This window comes from Strigops habroptila, chromosome 1 (genome assembly GCF_004027225.2).
Source record: "Strigops habroptila isolate Jane chromosome 1, bStrHab1.2.pri, whole genome shotgun sequence".
NCBI classification, from domain to species: Eukaryota; Metazoa; Chordata; class Aves; order Psittaciformes; family Psittacidae; genus Strigops; species Strigops habroptila.
In genome coordinates, this window is record NC_044277.2 from 98,536,409 (window position 1) to 98,552,619 (window position 16,211).

Below are 16,211 nucleotides of genomic sequence, written 5' to 3' on the forward strand. Positions count from 1 at the left end.
ACCTGATCTTTTCCATTTGACTGCTGGAGGCCAGAGGGCTAATGTCGTGCCAGGATGCACATTCCTTGCAAGCTGAACTGTCTAGAAAACATGAAAAACCCTGGGAGATAAAACCAGTTGCAGTTCTCAAGACAATTACATGGCACTTTCTGTTACAAAGGGATCTTGGCAGTTGGAGTGTATTCATTGCCTGCTACTTGCAGGCACTATCTGTACCCAGACATTTTGAATGGCAACCTTTGCTTGCATGAACCTACATACCAGAGTCAAGTCAGCAGATATCACAAGAAAACAACTTGTCTATCGTGATGAGGAGTGTGAAAAGATTTTTTGAGGTCAAACCCAGAGTTCCTTTAAATATCCTGAAGTTTTCAGATACAGGTTCCTCTTCTACCAAGTTAAAAACCTTTAATACGTCTCTAGGTTTTAGTTGTCATAGTTTACACATGCTCGAGCATCCCCTGCCTCAGCCATCTCAACTCAGTTCTGCCATTTACACCCTGAATGTTTTCTCAGTCCTTTCTATTTTCCTTTACTGGTGTAGCTAAAAGCTTAGTTACTACCTACATCCCATCAACAGCCAGAAACTAGGAAGAAGTGTCTGTTCCTGAGGACCTAGTGTAGTTGCTGGACTTGGAGCAACTTTAAGATAACTGAGCAGCAAATTCCCAAATCCAAGTGGTGACTCTCACTTATACACTTATTGCATGGAGGGTCAATCCTTGAGTGCAAACCAGCTTGCAGCTTGGAAAGCCAGCTTGCTTCTCCCAACCAGTGTCAGGGGGTCAACGGACCGGCAGAATGGATGACCAGGGATTTTGAGCTGTGCTGTGGGCTGCGTCTTAATCTAATGTGCTTCATCCTCCACGAAAAAGAATCTGGGGGAAACTTTGCATAAGGACACAAGTTTTCAATTGTTATTTAAAGAGTCAAAACAGTTCTCGCTTCTCTCTGTCTTGTGAAAGCAGCTGAGAGACAGCCAACCTTGTACAGATGTTTGACTGTTCTGAATACTCACATACTACATTGAGAACTGCATCTCATTCTGGTCTCCTGGGTCAAGAGACAGCCAGATTGAAGGGTGGAGTGAGGGAGTTTCATGTCTTGGTTCTATAACTGGTAATTGAATAAAGCTTGTCCTCAGGTATATTTCTGGAGCCACCCAGAATTTGATCTCTGTCTTTACACAAACAGCAAATGCTGAACATGTTGGAAGGGGGCACAGAATACATGGTCCTCTTCCCCCCTCTCCCTCTGGCCTTCTGAGCAGTAATTTCTTATCCATGTATTTCAAAATCCCCACTTATAAAGACAGGATAATGAAACTGAACTCCCTTGTCAAGTGTTTTTAATTCCATTGATGAAAAGTCAGGTATTAATAACAAGTGCTAACATTATTGCTGCGCAAGGAGCTTTCCAGAAAGTGTCCAAAGATTTATGTCTACTTAGGCTTCATCAACTTTTATTCTAGACTAGCCAGTACATAACTTGGCTTCACTTACACTGTAATTCAGACTCCTCTTGACCTTTTAAACTAATCATCTGTTTAAAACTCTTTCAAACCTCTACCATAAACCCATACCTGAAAAGCCTCCATGCCATCATCTTTTTTAGAAGAATCATTGCCCCTTCGTCAGCTGCTATTGATCTCAACCTGGTGACGTCTTTGTTTGTCTCTTCCCTAAGGATGTTACTTATGCCATCCAGTTCATTTAATAAATTGAATAGCCAGTACTGGGAGACCATTGCCCTGTCAGTTCTGAGAATGTGTTCCTTGCTGCATCTCTGTCCCAGAAACCACTGACCAGAGGGCAGAAACCCAGAACATGTGTATTAAATGGTCTGCCTGCTTCGCATAATCCTAATAAACATTGTTCTTCTTTGTTGAGCATACTTAATCCTTGCCAAAGCCTAACAGACCTAATTTAGATTTACTATTGCTACTATTATTATTATCATCATCATTATCATCATCATCATCATTCTTTTGGATAAGACTTACTGAACAATTTATGAAGGAAGTTCTGGGCTATGTGCATCAGGATATCCTCACACTACAGGCCAAGAGGACTGTGATCCATCTGCAGCTGACCTTTGTAGATCCTGGAACCAGAACACCACTGAGCAACTGGGAAGAGTTTAGAGACTAACATCATCATTAAGGAGAACCTGGATGCTGGGAAGAAGTGAAAGAGGTGTGTATCTATCTCAATATCTCATATAAAGGATTCATTAGTGGCTAGATAGTAAGAGGATTGTAGTTGAGTTGACCCAGCCTTGTAGACTCACACAAACATACACACAGAGTATTTGGTTACAAAGGTTATTTGTATGCTGCAGTGGTCCCCAAAATAGTGAGAATATCCTTGCCATATTGCCAACCAGGATATCTAATAATCGTAGATTAGATGTTAGCAAAGCTGTCATCAATTAACAGTCATATATTGATATACATTGCAAGGTGGTTTAGATGTAAAAGAATTCACCTCTGAAACAAACCAGATCCTGGCTACAGGACTGTGAAGCCAGAAAACGACTGTTGTTTTCTGAGAATAGGCCAGTGCTATGCTCTTTTCTTGACATCTGTGGGTAAATTCAAAGTTCTTGGAGAAGTGGAGCTTGGCGGACCATCCAGAAGCCACTGTGGCTCACTCAAATGGACTGGCCATCCAAATGTTGCTCCTAGTGGGGAAAAAAAGCGTTCCTTTGCCAGGAAGTGTTTGCTTTGTGGTACTGTCCTTGGTGAACATCTCTACAAAGTGATGCTCATAATCTCATGGAAATCTCAACTTCGTAAAAGAGTAGCCCCAAAGTACTCCTCACCCTCTGTAACCTCTCACTTTCAGCAGCTCTTTTCAGCTAGCCTTACAACATTATTAGATCATGATGCACAGGACAAAGCATATCCATCTGAAAATGTATCCCAGAAAAGAAAAAAAAAATGGTCACGATCCACCATGCAGGCACAAAATGACTAGTGCTGCCAGGAACAAGATGGCCCCTTTCACAGAGGAGGTCTCAAGACAGGTTGAATTTCTGTTTAGCTGTGACCTTCATTTTGACTTTCATTTGGGTCCCAGCAAGGATTTGAGAGGACTCCCTCAGGATCATGTAAGTAGTAGATACCTTAGTTCAACAACACCTACCAAGTTTCCCACTCTGGCACTCAAGTATATCTTCAGCTTATAAAAGCCTGGGATTGTTTGACTTCTGCAGTATTTTTATATTCACCCTCTTGCTTTACTTTAGGATTTTTTTAAGCAACTATTGTCTGAAAATAGGCTGCAATGGTTCTGGCACTTTGACTCGTATGAATTAATTTGTCAAGCTTAGGTTTTGTTTTTCATTTTTGCTTGTGTAACGATGATGGCTTGTTTTTCTGCTTGGCAAAGTCCATTCTGCTTGTAAGAGGGGCCATGTACCATACACCAATGAGAAAAGCCCAAGTGCTGAAGCCACAAGCCTAGTTGCTGCACCAGCTGCTTACATGGAAATGAATCCTGTGCCCAAGCGAGATCCTGTGCTGTATGGGCAGAAAATCTGAGTACTGTTAAAATGGAGCATGACCAATTTAGAAAAGTGATAGATGCTGCTGTGCCTGTCAGCACAGGCTCTAGACTGAGCAACAGCTCTTCTTATCCAGAGCTGCTGTCACACATACTTACATGGCAACCTCATGGATGTCTCACCCCCAGAGGTGTTCAAGACCAGGCTGGATGTGGCTTTGAGCAGCCTGGTCTAGCGGAAGGTGTCCCTGCCCATGGCAAGGGGATTGGAACTAGATGGTCTTGAAGGTTGCTTCCAATCCAAACCATTCTATGATTCTATGATTCATATAAATGGGCTTGATGAGACTTGCAATGCTTCATCTTGGAAACAGGTGGAAAAAGGACAAAAACTCACTCGGGATTAATCTCTAGACTATACACACTAAATGTATGTCACGAAGCTTATCATATGAGCTTGTTGTCTAAGCTCCCATAAGAGAAAGCAGAGAGCAGCATAGCTCTTCAGTTGACTAAATAAACTGAATTCTATCCCTCAAATTTAGGGAATGGAGAGAAAAAAAAACACATTATAAGTGAAAGATGAGATCTCTGCACATGACAACTGATCTGAAAGAAAATAGCCATATTTTAAAAATTCCTACACAATAAAATTGTGATGCCCTCTCCCCTTCTGTTTGGTAATTCAAACCTAGAATGAGCAAAAAACCCTTCTCTTCCCTCTTATTTTCCCTGCCCTACTTCCCAGATACGTCCAGGGCATTTACCTGAAATGAATCTTGGTTCAGCTGTGTTTAGAAAGCACTGCTCCACCCCAAGCACGTTACCATGAAGGCCATCCATTCCCTTGTAGAAAGGTATCTTGGTCTTTACAGCGCACTCACAACACTGACCTGTCTCCTGCAGCTAAGTGCTATGGGGTACACACCAGTTTGATCCTAACAAGCAAAGAAGGCTAACCTTCTCATTTTCTTCCTTGTCGACCGCTCAATAAAAATCTACCCATAACTGTACAAGCTGGAGGAAGGCATGTGCATGGCACTTTCCACGTATAATTAATCACTGTCGGTGCTCACCTGAGCACCTAGAATTGCCAAAAAATGTGTGATCACGGCCTCTGATGGTGCCAGAAGCAATGATCCCTTTACTGCTTGTTCAGTGGAGCATGTGATTCTCCATCAGATTCATGCCACCCCCAAACAGGCAGTGTGGGACGTGACAATTTTCCCAGGTGCCTGCTTGTCTGAAAAAAAAAATGAATATTGATGAAGGGACTTACTTTCTGCATCAGAACTCAGCTTCACAGCTGGATCATTGAGTTTTGTTTTTAAAAAACTCACGATTCCCAGATGAAATGATGGCATTGGACTCATTGACCCTAGTGTTAAGCCATCAGGCAGGGTAGATGGAAGGAACAGACTTGGCTCTGAAAATGCTGAGACTGGAAATAAGGTTTACAACCATTAGTAGTGGGAAGTTCTGAGGATTACAAGGACAGTGTATCTACATGTTTTAAAAGGAGTATGAAAAGTCTATGGAAAGCACTGAATTAACTTGTTATCTGATACTTGTGATATGAGTATTTAAGCATCTGATTGGGTGGAGACTTTGAAGAGTGATACCATTGCTGTTTGTTAATCACACAGATGATCATATTAAACTCAATCCCCTGAGCTTCTACTGGTTCTCTTCAGGAGATATAAAAGGGCTTGCATCTCCTTCATAGGTAACTCGGTTGGAAAGGAGAAGGACCTCTTTTTTTTTCTTCCCCTGAAGCATACAAGAACAGCTACAGATAAACACACGGTGCACTTAGTGGTATTAACATCTTGCAAGTGCCTGATGAATGCTCCTTGCTTACAAATTCCTCATTACGCCAATAAGCAACCTGAAGTAAAGAGGGCGTTTTCTCCCCAGATCAGATTGTCAGTAAGAATCAATTTTTGTTGGTGGTGTTTTTATTTTTTTGTTTGTCTGTTTGCTTTCATTCTTTTGCCATCCTTTTACCTCTCTCTGAGATGTAGTCTGGATCTTTGGATTACCTTTCATATTTCAGAGTTTCTATACCTTGTAGAGAGCCATTACCAAGACCCACAGCTCTCTAGGTTTCTTCCTGCATCAAATGAGACTTTATGATAGGCCTACTATTTAGGAAAAAAAAAAAAAAAACAAAAAAGAAGAAAAAAGGATTTTACGAGAGGTCTAAGGTTTGTTGTATGACAACAGGAGGCATGCTGTGGCTGATGGTGTAAGAAACCTATCTATAAATTAACTATATCTGTGATCTGCTTTAAACTTCTACTCACATTTGCTGCCCTATAAACGCTTGTAAACACCTTTTAGACACCCACCCCACTGTAAATGAAGGGAGGTTGGAAGGAAGATCCAACTACATTTTGGAAAATGGATCTCTGTCATTTGTAAAGAAGCCCAGTGGGAAAGTGGCTTCATGTCTGCACAGAGCTGCTGGAATCCCATAGCATTTCAGGATGGATTTAGGATTCACTTCTTTTCTATACTTTTTTTTTGTTTGTTTTTCCTCAAGAATGTAACCATAACACACTTCAAAGTGGAACAACATCTTTAAAAAGGGCAAGTACATTTTTCCACACAGCCTAAGCTTCAGGCTAGTTTGCTTATTAGAGATTTTCCTGTGCCTAAAACTCTCCACAGCAGTAGGGACTCCAGCTTGATGTAGGTAATCAATACACACTGAAAGTATAAGGGAGCAAAAAAGGATTAGGTTTCATTTTTAGTTTTAGTGTGCTTACCTTTCCACATCTCTTATGTTTAAAACATCATCATCATCATAATTATAATAACTATGATTGGACTACAATCATTTCATTTGCAAGGGGAAAAAATATCTAATACAATTCCTGGTTTTAACAGCATGGTTTACAATCATTTCATAGGGTATTTGATGGACATCATCTTTTCATACAGAGACAGCATCCTTTCTGTTGAAACAGACAATAAAAGTGGTAATTCCATTGTTCAGTGGTAATGGTGTGAACCCCAGTGCTGAAGCCATTCAAGTATATTAATTATTTTGTATGAATGTAGTATCGTTATTTAGCGAATCCTCAAATATAGACTTGGAAATTTCCATCCAGTATTTGCTTTGAGCCAATATTAGCACAAGAAATGGAGCTTTTGTCATGGTTTTGTGGAACAGAAACTGAGAAATATCAATGAAAAATATCATACTGTTTTGTCTCAATAATTCTGTTGAAGACAAACATTTTAACCTTCCTGAAATTGAGATGTTCTAGTTTGACTTGTTGAAATGAAACTTTTTTTGGAGCTTTATCATCATTAAACTGTGTTTCACTGACAGCATGTTAGATTTAGATTCTCCCAAACAATTTGAATCTTTTTCCTTTTGTAGGAAGATGTCTTTATGGTTAAATTACACCTCTTATCATGCACCAAATAAAACTTTGTCAAAAGAATGCATGCCTTGCCTTACAGTAAACACATAGTGGGCAAAGTCTTCCAGGCAATTCATTCTACAGGAGCAAATGAGGTTTTGAACTACAATTCCCATAAAGCAGGGCATTAATAGGAGAATAATATTGAATGGGTTGGAAACAAAGCATCTCACACCAGGTCAGCAAATTAAAAACATTCTGATATTATATGCCTAATAGACATTGATTGGTACATTTACCATTTACCTCAGGACATTTCAAATTTTCAGGACTGTATTTTCTGCCCAGAAACCATTTAGCTGGAAAAAACCTCAACCCTCCCAATAAATATCAGCCTTTTCAGAGTTAAGCTTCCAGGAAAGACTACCAATGTAGGAATTCTATGTAATAGTCTATAGACACTGTGTTTATATTTATGTTGGTTTTACACACATACGTGCATATGTATGTATTAAGTATAGAAGTATAGGAGCTATACCTAAGCATTTATACTGCATCTGGCATGAGGGGTTCACAATTCTGAGTGGAAGCCAAAGTATTTCTGTAAATACTTAGAAAATCAAATGCCTTCCCCTTTACAGCCAAAGAATGCTCTTTATTCAATGAACTTGAAGCAGTACTCAGGCAGCATAAAGGACTGAAATTCAGCTTCATATTTTGGGGCATGGATCCTTAAGTCTGAGGCTTGAAGCAGCTTTGAAAGCTTTGGAAGCAGATACCTTTAGATGAAGGGAGAAGACTCGTGCTCTGATGCACTAGACAGCTATGGGAATACAGCATCCACCTATGGCCGTGTGTGCGGGAGAGCAGCACAGCTGGGAACATTTGCCAGACACCTTGTCCCAGTTTAACTCAAGCCACTGTCAATCTGCCATGAGCTCAGAGAGGGGGAAAATAACATTACCAGGCAAGTTCTTCTTAGGTCACTTTATGCAAAACAAAAAAACCCAGGGAGGCTGGGAAGGTGGACAAGGGAATCCTGGTTACAGCAAAGCGTCTGAAGTGTTTCTCCTCAAGCCACGCCAGGAGCAGGAGAAAGTACTGTGTTTTGTTCCTATGCACAGAAGTGAGGGCGTATTGAGGCTTGGATTCCCCTCATACGAATGTTCTTGAAGAAAAAAACATACGCACACGCAGAGCTGGCTGGCCCTTTTTTTCTAGGTACTGGAAGTCAGACTGTAATATGTGTCAGATTTCCTCTTGGCACCAGAGCTGGCTGGCTCTCCCATCCAAGACTGCTAGCCAATGGCAACAGAAAATTTATCACGACTTGACTTCTAATTGAGTTTGCCTCTTCTTTCTGCTGCAGCCACAGCAGGCTTAGTCTGCTGGCTGTGAGTGGATTTGCACACAACACCCAAAATGTTCACAAATCTTCTCAAATAGGGCATATTTTCTTCTGGGTTTGGTTTTTGTTTTTTTCAACACCAGAAATAATAATAACAATAAAAATAATAATATACTGTCTGATTTAGAAATAGAAGCTGAAGAACCCTTTGGAATTGACTCCGTACCCAATTTGACTGGATGGATGCAGACTTTATTCTTGCTGTAGGATTAAAACGTAGCAACACACCAGGAGTTGCAGCAGAAGAGAGGAAGATGGGAGGAAGAGGGGTTCCTGGGTGGCGGGAGTTATTTTCCTGCTCTGCCAGCTGCTGCTGCTGCTGTGGCTGCTAGTGCCTGATAGAAGGAATGGAGACTTGCCAGCCAAAGAGAAGGGAGGAGAGGAGCAGGGTAAAATGGGAGGTGCTCTGAGGAGACATTCAAGGTGATGGAGCCCAGAAGAAGGGGGGAAGAAGTCATTCCTAAAAGTCTTGCTACAAGTCTATATGTGCATGGCATATTCCCCATTATCAGGATTCCTTCTCTTTCTAGGGGAGGGGATGAAAGATCCAAGTGGGGAGGAAGGAAAGGAGGATGTTTGAACCCAAATCAAAGGGCATTGTATTTGGTAAATAAGTTCTTGGGATGTATGGGGAGCAGGGTGATGTCTTACACCATGGGAAAGGTGTCAGAGCAATGGGTAAAAAGAAAAGGAGCATCTTACAGGTTCAAGCAGGGGACTGGGTAACAGCATGCAGGACCAGAGTGTTCTTCCTTCCTCTGCACCTCTGCAGGTCACCCTGGTAAAAAAGGAGAGCAGTGGTGTTACTGGGATGGCTACAGAGACAGGAGGCTCTTGGACTCAGCTGCTGAGCTCCAGGACCTTCTCTGAGGCAGTCAAGAGGCAGGATAGACAAAGTGCAGGAAGAGAGGCACCAGGTGCTGCTTTTCCAGGTCTTAGGAAATGTCAGTGAAACCAAGCAGTATGCAATCACACTGACATTTAAATGCAAGGCCATGGTATTTAGTTCCCATGCATGACCCCCTCTCCTTCCCTTTCTCACTTAATTATGCAGTAAATAAAACATGTTAGGCCCTGCTTTCTGGCCATGAGGCAGAGTTACACATCATGACTCATGTCCACACACAGAAACTCTTTCCCTCACCTCCGTCCATAGAAGAGAATGGCCACATCCAAACTGCCCACTGGGAATTGTCCCTGGCTCCTGTTAGCTCTTGAACAAGGGATCTTCATGAGTTCACAAAATCATGTCTGTGCCTATGTCCAGGCTATGCCTGTTTTATTTGCTGGTGGATGTGTAAGAACGATGTTTCTCTTTCTGGGTTAGAAGGAGACAGTTGCATATGTAGTTTCTCTGAGACTATAACCCAATTATTTTAGCTCAAAGGTCTTCCAGTGTTTCACAACAACGAATATCATTGTCTTTATTTTATGGGTGAAAGTCATAAACTGTAAAGGGATTAAGACACTCACTCAAACTATATAAACTGCAACTGATGGAGCAATAACTAGGACTCACATCTCCAGACTCTTAGACAAATCTCTATTTACTAAAGTATGCAAGCACTTTTGTCAGCTCCGTGTTTCTGTCCCAGCTTCAATAAATATCCAGACTGAAATCACAGCCTTCCTTTTTCTAAAAGTAAAAAAAATTGAAAAAAAAAAAAAAATTGTTTCTCTGCCCACGTCATTCATACAAGTAGGGATGCATGTTCACATGGATATATATGATTGAGAAAATTCCATCTAGCAAGCTGTACATCATCTCATGAGTAGCAAGTTGCTGACATGTTCTCTAAAACTTAAGTATATGCAGTCCAAACGTAGAGTGTTTAGAATAATGGACTTGCTTTGTGCTGCAAAAAGTGAGGAAGATGTGCACAACCCATTTCCTAGGGCTTAGCTGACACTTAAAGACCTGGTACGCAGTTGTGGCAAAATGGTTGATGATGGGGAAAACATGTCCAAAGCCAGCAAGGAGGAAATAAATCATGATCACCAAAATGAGCTGCAGGAAGCCAGTTTTTGGAATGTCTATGATAGAGAAGAACTACAATGCCAAGATTTTTGGGGAGTTTACATGAATTATGAGAGATGACTACAGAAATGCAACTCTAAAATGAGTTATAAAAGTTAGGTTTCATTTAGAAGAATGTACATTGATTTTTATCTCTGTCTAGTTTAACTTTTCCCTGGATTATTCATGGGCTGTTTGACAGCTTTCTCTTAACATGTGTTGCAATGACAGGCCAACCACAGTAATGCTTATGGGCACAAAACTTCAGGAAATATCAAGAGAAGAGCATGTCTTCTCTGACAGCTCATGATACTGTCATTTATCTGGCTATTAAAATATTAATGTTATTTAAATGATTCTCTTGCAAAAAGCTGGATTGTTTGGACTTTGCTGACCTGTGCCAGTTTAATCCATCTGAGGAGGTTTTCTTATTCCCAGTGTACTTGTTAAATATTTTCTTCTGCCTCTAAGCCTTCTCCTCACCCTGTCTCAGTGTCACATAATTTTCTATCTTTTCCTCAATACCTTAAGATACAGACAGGTTATCAAACAGGGAACAGAAGCACGATGAGGCTAAAAAACTTCACTGAAGTTGCATCTCAAATTAACAGCAGAAACAAAAGTGGGAAAAGGGCCCTCTGGGACCTAAACTGATGCTTCAGTCATTGCCTACATTTTCATCATATCATCCAGCTCAGAGTCATTTTGAGAACCCACTTTCAAGAGTGCCTGGAGGTCTTTCTCCTACATGAAGAAGTTGCTTTAAAGCTGTTCAAAGAAGGTGATAGGTGAAACAAATAATGAAGACTTAGACAGCAGACGAGTATTATTTCACTAAAGCTACAAAGTGGGGTAGGAGAATATCAGTTCCTCACAGGCCCTCATTCCTTTGGATCTTCAAATCCCCTTCCTGAATTTAAGCCTTTGGACATCAGCTCATCTCTGTGAATAGTTTAGCAAAGGTCTTGCACTTGCAAGTTCAGCTTGTATGTTCTCTTTTAAGCTTTACTACCTCATAAACCTTAGACTTCACAATGTCAGTGCTCAGGAGAACAAGCTGAATAGAACAAGAAGAGAAGACAAGCAGTCCAGGATCCATGAATGTTCTGCAAAATTAAGCAATGTGGATCTTCCTTATGGTCCTGGAGAGAAGAGAATTCAAAGTCATAATATTTTCTGTGTGTCCAAAAAAAATCAGTTTAAATAGCCACTAAACCCCCAAGCTCTTTTTTCTCTTCTGAGCTGGTAAGGCTGATCTGTCCATGCACCAAGGCAGAGGAGCTCTGAGTGTGGTATGGCCACAGTCTCAGTAGGCATGGCTGTACACATGTCAGCCTGAGTGATACTGAGAAGTCAGAGTGAAGCCAGTAAGCTGCAGAAGATGGTGTCCTCCATCATTCGCCAACAGCCCCATTGTGCAGCCCCCACCAACAAGCTGTTCTGTTTATTAGCAAAAAGGACCTGTTGGAAGACAGATTTCCCAAGCCTCACACACTGACTGTGACACAATATCCTTTTCTTGTTGTTCAAAGTTGGTCTTCAGCTTGTAGAGGTAACCTTCATGGCATGTTTCCTGCTGGGAGCCTCATAAGACTACTCCTCTGTAATGATTTTTGGCTCGTCATATATTTATAGAGTCACAGAAGACCAGGTTGGAAGAAACGTCAAGAATCACCTGGTCCAACCTTCCAAAGCAAAGAATGACCTAGACTAGATGGCTCAGCACCCTATCCAGCCAAATCTTAAAATTGTCCAACACTGGGGAGTCACCACTTCCCTGGGGAGATTATTCCAGTGGCTGATTGTTGTCATTGCAAAAAAATTTCCTTGTGTCCAGTCAAAATCTCTCCAGGAGTAACTTGTGCCCCTTGCCTTTTCCTTGTGACTCCTCTTGAAAAAGGGAGTCTCTGTCCTCCCTGTAGCCACCCTTAAAATACTGGAACAAATACTTGTCCTGCATACCTCCCTGTTGTCTGGCCTCACAAAGCACTCCCTGGTGTTATAGAAGGATGACACAAAAGAGGTAGGTGGTTGATTTACTCTAAATCTCTGGGAAAAAGTCAGAGACAACTTTAAACTGATGCTATGACATATGCATGTTTTTATTAAGGACTCCAAGAAGCTTGATCCCAATGAGCAAAAATATACAACACCAACAACTGTCACTCTGAAACTACAAAACAAGGCCTGGAAAGTTCTCTGATGTTTCCAGCATGGATTAGTCATCCTTCTGGTAAAGCTTTGGCAACTCTTATTGATGGGTAGTCCAACAGGTGGGGCTGACATACCAGGGACCTTACTTCATCTTGCTGCTCTGCCAGTACCAGGATGTATCCTTCCTGAGAAGTGGGGGGTGCAAATCACACCAGCTTCAGAGAAGGGGCTTGTTCAGCACATTCTTATATTCAAGGTGTAAAACCACATGTACAACACAGCCCTCCAGCACGGCTGCTTTTCTGGTGACATGCAAAATGTTGCTTTCTCTCCTTGCTTATTTATGGTTTTTAATGGTTTAGCAGCATTTTTTCAGAGAATAGGTGATTATTTCCACTTTCCTGGTTGAATTCCAAATTTTTCTTTCTCCTTAACTCTCCTGTCATTGCTTTTTGATATAATCTTTTCTTCCCCTAGGAATTTATTTTAAGGATTTAATAGGAGCTGCAAGAGGCTTATTAATTTAGTCTGCAGAAAAAGTACATTTCAGTAGCAAGTGACAAGGAGATAATTTTAAAAGTACCTGCAGTGAAAGTTGAGAACACTAGGAAGCCAAACTTCATTAAAAGCCAAACTTAATTAAAATTAAAAACTGTTTTTAATAACAGATGCCTAACTTGTGGACACAGGATTATAGAATTATAGAATGGTTTGGGTTGGAAGGGACCTTACAGATTATGTAGTTCAAACCCCCCTGCCATAGACAGAGACACCTTCCACTGGACCAGGTTACTCAAAACCCTGTCCAACCTGGCCTTGAACACTGCCAGGGATGGGGCAGCCACAGCTTCCCTGGGCAACCTGTGCCAGGGCCTCACCACCCTAATAGTAAAGAATTTCTTCCTAATATCTAATCTAAATCTAGCTACCATATTGCCATGTTTGTGCATCTGAAATATCAAATTTTGGCAAATCAGGAAACACCAGAAAAAGATCTCCTCTTACAATTCCATCTTCAACCACAGGGTCCCAACCTTGTTTGGGACCCCAGCCGAAGCGGCAGGTGTGGACTTGCTCGACAATCACAGCTGTTGGCTGACCCTCATAGCCTGCTGAAGGAATGTCTCAGTCAACATCATAAACCTACCCACTGGGTTATGTACCACTGCTCTAGCTCCTTCTTTGACCTAGTGTTAGCCAGGTGTTCCTCCCCACCCTTTCTGCTTCCTTCAACTCTCTGCAGAGCTAATTTAACTCACTAAAATGGCACAATAATTACCACCTTCTCCTCCACTCTTGTTAATTTCCTGATGTTTTGGTGTGTTAACCTGACTCCTGAAGGAATCTGTCTTAAGGTAAGAGGCATGAACGTGTGTCCAGCAGTGTGGGTGAGTGGTGGGTACAGGTGGGAGGAGCCAAGTGTCCCTCATCTACCTGGAAATAGTGAGCTGGTATGTTGGCTCATTCGATCTTATAAAACTGTACTCCAAACTAGGCCAGACCAGTTCCTCTTTGTTTCTCCCTACAGCTATAAAGGGAACATCAGATTCTCAATATCTCAAGTACTTTATTAACATCCTGATTTTCACAAAATGACCCTTTGGAGAAGGTGTGTCATTGGATGTTGTTGGGTACATGGAGAGTGCAACATGTACAGAAACGTACAGAACTTCCCAGGACTTAGGGCAGTGAAATGTCTATGATCTGTTGCATCAGAGCATTGAGCTTTTGCGACACTTACATTTGGTCAGATCACAGGTCCCAGATGAAGGCTATGTTTTCCAGTTTCCTATCTGCTATGGAGCCCAGTTCTTGGTTTCGCTGTTGTGATTGAAAGGCTGAAGTACAGTTCTACGTAGTTTAAAATGAGAAGGATCCATTAGATCCAAGTACAAAATCTGTTTACCTTGGAGTTTTTTAAATGTCATGCAGTCATTTCCATTGCTTGTGGCTTTGAAAGTGATTACTTTTAATAGTAATAGCACTATAACATACAAGTGTCCCACTGTATAACAGAGACTCATTTTCCTAAATTCTTAAAACAGTGTCATCCATCAGTTTGTGGAAGTAAGAAATTTATCTGTAAAAAATAGAATAAAAATGGGTAGGTGTTTTATTGCTTTTGTTGTTGCTATTTCCTTTTATTTTGGCTCCTAGATTTTGAATTTCAGGAAAATCATATTGCCAAGCAACAACTACACCGAAGTTAAGATCCAAGAAGGCATTTACTCACCTAAATAAATGGAGAGTTAGAAGCCCAGGTGTTCATTTGTTTCTGTTCGTTCTATTGAATTGAAAACAGTCTGAATTTCTTGTTCAGACACTTGAGTCCAGAAGACAGGGGTTTAGATTTCATCATAAAAGGCGAGACTGAAAAATTTTGAGTGTTCACTGCAAACACAGTGTTGCATTTTTGCAGGAATACATTCAAAGGTTGAGAAATACAGCACTGATACTTAGGTTTTCTTGGACAGATCCTCTTAAAAGCCTGGTGTTCAAAAAAGGCCAGGCTCTTAAAGGTATTTCAGGGCTTCAGGAATCATCTTCACTTTTGCTTTACAATGACACTTCTCTGCACAAATTGGAAAAAAGAGAGTGATAGACATAAACCCAATATTTCAAAAGATTTGAGAAGATTTTTCCTGTTCTGCTCCCATTGAGAGCAATGCCTGCCTTCCTGTGCTGATCATGAACAGAAGTTAGGCATTTGAAAGCCAAGATAGAAATAATTAGGCAGATATGTGTCATGTTAGCAACAAATGGATTTTTCCTCCTCTTTGGGATAATTTTGAGCATTTTCACTCTTGCCCTCTCCCCCTGCAAGGCAAGAGATCTCGTTCTGTGAAGCAATTCCTTTCATGAAGATCAGGGTATTTTCTGCAAAGCAGCTACAACCTACAAGAAAGTCTTTTGACCTGTCAATCAGGGGATTCCAGAAGGAAATGGCACAAAGTTGGGCACTGTCCTTAATCGCAGATTCAGACTGCCTTCCCTCCCACATGCTTGCACTCACTTAGGGCTGGTGCTTTTTGTGTGTTCACATTTTTAGAAAGCCATACCATTAAGGCCCATGAAGAAAATCCAGTGACAGAAAATGTGACAGTTCAAACAAAAAGAAAAAAGGAAGCCACAGCTTTTATATTTTTCAGCTGCAACTTCTTTCATGTTTTTGATCCTTGCTTGCCATCTAATGAATTAAGATGGTGAAAAGTGCTTATTAGTAGTATTTAGAGGCTAGAAACTGCTTAGCTGACACTGAGGTTTCGCTTAACAGAAATAGTGTTCCCATGAAATCCATCACCAATTACAGCTAATTTTGGCATAATACGCTAATAGACATAGGGCTGCTGCTCATCGTAAGTGAAGAGTGGCAAAACTCATTCAAACAAAAATGAAGACCCCTCTTGCAATATTACAGACAAGGTTGGTGCAATATATTCACTCAAACAAAGGTGTCCTGAGCCATTTTAAATGTTTTAGCAAATCTGCTGGACTTCCAGGTGCCTCTCCACATGGCATGGCTCTCTGCTTTCTCATCAGTGTGTGCAAACTGACAGGTTGCAACTGTGTAGGGCACAGGATCCTTGGAAAGGTTTCCCGTACACATGGCAGACGGTGGAACTAATGTATAGGATAACATTAAGATGGTGAAGATAAGATAGGATGATCAGGAGGCATAGGATGCCATGAAGATGATCAGAAGACTGAAGCACCTCTCCTATGGAGACAGGCTGAGAGAGCTGGGCTTTTTC